Raw genomic sequence first — 6,000 nt, 5'->3', positions numbered from 1 at the left:
CAGGATCAACAGGTGATGGAGGAGTATATGATGAAGATGAGCAAGAGTATTTGCTCCTTTGGATTGCTTTGTGATTCCTGTGTTGATGGCTCTTTCAGAGTTTATTCTTTACACAAGATACAGAGTGATCTGCTACCTTGCTGTGGCTGTCGGTCTGTTGGACATAGGAACTATGGTTGGTGCAGACATATTAGCAGGGAGAGAAGACAATTCAGATTGATTGTGGAATATAAGGATAGTGCCAGCATTCACTGGGACTGGAAAATTGCCCTGCCCAATGTCCATACAGGGTTGATTTCCTTTAGGATTGACTGGTTTGATCTCCCTGCTGTCCAAGGGACTCTCAAGAAGCTTCTCCAGCACCACAGTTTGAAAGCACCAGTTCTTCCACATTCAGCCTTCTTTATGGTCCAACTCTCATGTCCATACATGACTACCGAAAAACCATTGTTTCGACTATACAGAACTTTGTTGGCATAGTAATGTCTCTGCTTTTTAATACACTGTCTAGGCTTGTCATAGCTTTTTTTCCAAGGAGTGTGCGTCTTAATTTCATGGCTGCAGTCACTGTTTCCATTGTTTCTCCATCTATTTGCCATGAAGTGATGGAACTGGATATTGGCCATCTGATGCAAAGAGCTGACTCCTTGGGAAAGACCCTGATGCTGGGAAAGATTGAAGGCGGGAGGAGAAGGGGACAACAGAGGATGAGATGGTTGGATGGCATCACCAACTCAAGGGACATGAGTTTGAGTAAACTCTGGGAGTTGGTGATGGACAGGGAGGCCTGGTGCTGCAGTCCATGGACTCACAAAGAGTCGGACACAACTGAGTGACTGAACTGAACTGAACTGAAGGAACTGGATGCCATGATCTTAGTTTTTTGAATGTTGAGAATTAAGTCAGCTTTTTCACTCTCCTCTTTCACCTTCATCAAGAGGCTCTTTAGTTCCTCTTCACTTTCTGCCATTAGGATGGCGTCATCTGCATATCTGAGTTTGTTGATATTTCTCCCAGCAATTTTGATGCTATCTTGTGATTCATCCAGCCTGGCATTTCACATGATCCCTGCATGTAAATTAAATAAGCAGGGTGACAATATACAGCCTTGATGTACTCCTTTCCCAATTTTGAACCAGTCCATTGTTTCACGTCTGGTTCTAACTATTGCTTTTTGACTTGCATATAGATTTCTCAGGAGGCAGGTAAGGTGTTCTGGTATTGCCATCTCTTTAAGAATTTTCCACAGTTTGTTGTGTTCCACACAGTTAAAGGCTTTAGTATAATCAATGAAGCAGAACTAGATGTTTTTCTGGAATACCCTTGTTTTTTCTACAATCCAACAGATATTGGCAATCTGATGCCTGGTTCCTCTGCCTTTTTCTAAATCCAGCCATGTGATAATTACTTCTTATTAATAAAAAGAGATTGGTTTAAGTAACTCACTATGCTGCTGTGTGGTCTTGGGCAAGTCATTTCATCTCCTGGAAACACAGATTCCTTCTTTGTAAAAAAGGATGATGGTGTCTGCATTAAGAAATCCCCAGATTTGATTAATTTTGAGGACCATGTTGATTATGCAGGTAATGTGCTTTGAACACCAGAGGACAAGGCAAATTGTCGAGAAGCACATAGAGTTTTAGTTTCTTTGGCTCCTGACTTTTCTAAATGTGCTGTCAACTGTAGTAAAGAAAGGAACAAATAGGACTAGTTGTAGTTTCACCTTCTAGAACAGAAGTTCACCAGCAGGAAGTTCCATCAGTCCCAGAGTGGAGTCACACACACTCTGTCTTCCAAATAGGTCTCCTTCTTCCTCAGAGGTAACCGTAAGCCCTTCTGCTTCAGTGACTGATCTCATCCAGTCCAGCCCCTTTCCCACCCCACCTTGCCTTTATTCAACCCTCTGGTGGGGGAGATGTGTTAACTATCATAATTACTCATTATTATTATTATTTCAAAGGACTTTGACATTGCTGGGAGAAGAATATACATCTATGGCCTCCATTGCTTTCAGAACTACCCCACAATGTCAGCAGCATGATCTCATTTAACAAGAGAAGATGAGGGAAATTTTAAGCCCCAGATCACATAGTTCAGAAGAGGAAGAAGTGGGACTCAAACTGAGGTCTTCTGATCTCAAAGTCACGGAGTTGGAGACACCAGTGTTTGTGTGTGGGGTGGGGTTTGCAGGTGATCTTCCAAGGTCCCCTGAGATCCACTTGATCTCCTGAGATCCACTCAGGCAGGCAGCTCTCCTGTTGGTGAAACCAGTTGAGGGGCGGTGGGTGATCCTACTGTGGAGACATGTTTATCTCTCTGCTTCCCTTCTGCACATGCCCCTTACTCTTTTTTCTACTCAAAATATCAGGGTTTGTGCCCCAGATGGAGATGCTCTTTCCCTGGCTCACCATCTGCCTGGACCAGTGCCAGGTTGACATGGCACTGGACCAAGAGGTTGTGTGGGTCAAGTAGACATGCTGCCAAAACGGTTGCAAGAAGCTTACCTGTGTTACACCTGTCTTTTAAAGGAGGTTGCATTGAGGCAGATGGACATGGAGGCCCAGATATGAAGGCACCTGCAGGAGGCTGAAAAGGGGATGTGAGCTCACACACTGCTGTTCAATTATCCATCTTTGATTTGCTCCCATCCACTCACTGATCATCCATTGTGTGCCATGCCCGGCTTTAGGTCTGGGATGCTGCTTGAGTGACCATATGGGACAAAATTCCACCTCTGTAATCACAGCCCACGTTTCCACAAGACCCACAGGCATGGGAAAGTTTGAGAATCAATGTTACTGGGCATTTGGCCTCAGTAGGCAGAAGTAGGACCATGGGAGGCAGGGAGATCACACACTGTACAAGACCGACCCCAGTTCCTCCCCTCCATTCCTCTCCTCCTTGTTGGCTCTTCTGAGCCCTCAGTTGGGGGTACAAAAAGCTCAGTCGGCCCCCATCTTTCCTTAGAAGTCCTCCTGTAATGCCACAAAGATGATCTGGCTCTGCCTCTCCACAGTCCTTCTCATCTTCCTGGGCAGCTGGTAGGTGAAACCGGGAACCAGGCCCAGGATCAGTCCTGGCTCACCTCTCCTCTACAGACTGAGGGGTGGGTGATGAGGGGAGTTCATAGAAGGGGCTGGGGAGTAGGGGAGAGGTGGGTGCTGCTAAGCCTTTCTGGATTTCTTCTGGTAAATTGGGCAGTTTTCACTCCAGGGACATTCCTTGACTCTCACTCAACAAGATTAGGGACCTCATCTTTGAGACTCTCTATTCCTGGTCACTACCTTGCCCCTGAACCACACTCTAGTGCCATAACAAGATCTATATTTGATCCTTGTCTCAGTTCATGACTCAGCCCTCTTGAATCTCTCAGAAGTTTCTGTATTTTCAAAATCATGAGATCTTGAAAGAAGGGACCTGAGATAGTGCCTGGAAGGGACTGAACTCCAGAACATGCCATCAGGTGATTAGAGGGTTAGGACTATCAACCCTCAGTCCCTCTAGGGAGAGAAGAGGGGACTGATACTGAGTTCAGTCACCAATGGGCAATGATTCTATCAAGTTGCCTACCTCCAACCCTCAGCTGAAACCCATGAACACTGACTGGCTTCAGAGAGCCTCAGGGGACGTGCAAACATCAAAGGAATGTGAGCAGGGAGAGTCCTGAGAGGGCTTGGAGGCTCGGTACCCCCAACTCCCCATTTGACTGACATTTCTTCTCCATTTTTCTGTCCCTGAATCTCATGCTTTATAATAACTGGGGACAGTAAGTAAAGGGCTTTCCAGAGTACTGTGAGTGGTTCTAATAAGTTATTGAACAAGGCAGGTGGGTCGTGGAGCCTATGAATTTATACCTAGTTGGTCACACATATGAGAGACCCCTGGACTTGTGATCAACTCTTGAAATGTGGGTAACCCTCGGGGACTGAGACTTCACCCTGTGGGGCTGGGTCACCTTGTGGATTTACTGTCTGAAGAGAATTGACTCAGATGCTCAATGGGTGCTGGGAAACAGGTTGCTGTAGAGACTTCGCATGTTTGGAAAGCGAAAGTCACTCAGTCGTGTCCGACTCTTTGCAACCCCATGGACTATACAGTCCATGGAATTCTCCAGGCCAGGATACGGGAGTGGGTAGCCTTTTGCTTCTGCAGGGGATCTTCCCAACCCAGGGATCAAACCCAGGTCTCCCACATTGCAGGCAGATTCTTTACCAGCTGAGCCACAAGGGAAACACGTTTGGAGTCAGGGACAAATTTCAGACTCATTCTTCTCTTTCATTTGTGTCTGCTTTTAGAGTCATGGCCCTGGGACTATACTATAGCAGAGCGCTCATAACACCTTCCCAATCTCTGCATTTTCAGAATTCCTGGCAGAATAAGATACTTGATTAAATGGGCTGTGACTTTTCCCTTGTACTCAGCATTGTTATTATTACTACAAAGGACTTTGGCTTCTTAGGGAGAAGGAATATATGTCTGTTGCCTCCATTGCTTCCACAGCATCCCCATGATGTGGGGATCTCATCTGATACCAGAACACAGGGGTCTCTGGGAGATCTCTATCCTCTGGCACAAAGTTAGGAAAAGGCAGAGTGTGATCCCAAAACCACTACAGGAGAGAGCAGGAGGAAGGAGGTGGTTGTAGGTTACCTCCCAAGGTTCCCTGAGGTTCACTCAGGCAGACAGCCCTCCTGTCTGTGAAACCAGGTGAGGGCCAGCAGGTAGTCAGGCTGTGAAGACATGTTCAGCTCTCTGCTTCCCCTCTGCCCTCTTCTCTTACTCCTTTATTTGAAGCAGAAAGCAGGTTATAGCCCAGAAGGACATCACCTTTTCCAGCTAAGTTCCTGCCTGGACCAGTGCCTGGTAAAGGGCACACGTCCATCCAGGGGAGGAGCTGTGGCAATAGTTGCAGGAAGGTGTCCTGTATCACACATGTCATCTGAGGCAGGTGAGGGGGGTCAGGGTATTGAGGTCCAGGTGAGATGATACTTGCACTAGGCTGAAAAGGATAACATGAGCTAACACACTGCTGATCATTTAAATATCCTTTGATCGGCTCTCATCCACTCACTGACCATCCATCACATACCTGGCATGGCTCTAGGTGCTAGGATGCTCCCTGAGTGACCACATTGGACAAACTTCACCTGTCTGATCACCACCTAAGTTTATATGAGGCCACAGGCATCATTAAGTCTGAGACCTGCTATTTTTGGATATCTGGCCCCTGCAGAGAGAAGCAGAAGTCATGGTTAGATAGGGAGATTATGCAATAAACAGGACTGATCCAACCCCTCCCATCCCCCCTCCCCTCCTCATCACCTGATCTCACCCCTCGGCCAGGATAATAAAAGCTCAGTCCATCCCCAGCATCCTCAGGAGCCCTCCTGCAAGGCCACAAAGATTAGCCAGCTCTGCCTTTCTGCAGCCCTTCTCGTCCTCCTGGTTATCCTTGTGGATGGCACTCCAAAGGGTATTAACAAGAGCCATGACCATGGTAAGTCTGGGCTCACCTCTTCTCTACACACTGGAGGGAAATGAGAGGAGTCCATGGAAGGAGCAGGGGGGCATGGGTGGGGTGAGTGCTGCTAACCCTCTCAGGATTTTTTTCCTGCCATGTTGGACAGGATTTTTTATTGTTTTTGGCTGCGTTGATCTTCCTTGTTGCGTGAGGACATTCTCTAGTTATGGGGGCTATTCTCTGTTTCTGGTATGTGGGCTTCTTGTAGGGTGGCTTATTTTGTTGCAGAGCAGGGGTCTAGGCATCTGGGATCAGTAGTTATGGTTCACCTGCTTAGCTGCCTCACCGCATGCAAAATCTTCCCAAAGCAGAGAGCAAACCCACAAGCCCTGCATTGGCAGGCAGATTCTTAACTACTGGACTATCAGGGAAGTCTGAAGTTGCAAACTTTTAACTCCACGGACATCATGACTCTCATGAAGAAATATCTTCAAATTAAAAAATATTTATCTCCAACCCAACTCTACCAAATCAGGGAC

The sequence above is a fragment of the Muntiacus reevesi genome, chromosome 2 (assembly GCF_963930625.1).
Source record: "Muntiacus reevesi chromosome 2, mMunRee1.1, whole genome shotgun sequence".
NCBI lineage: Eukaryota > Metazoa > Chordata > Mammalia > Artiodactyla > Cervidae > Muntiacus > Muntiacus reevesi.
The sequence above is the reverse complement of the archived record's forward strand: the minus strand, read 5'-3'. Positions refer to the sequence as shown.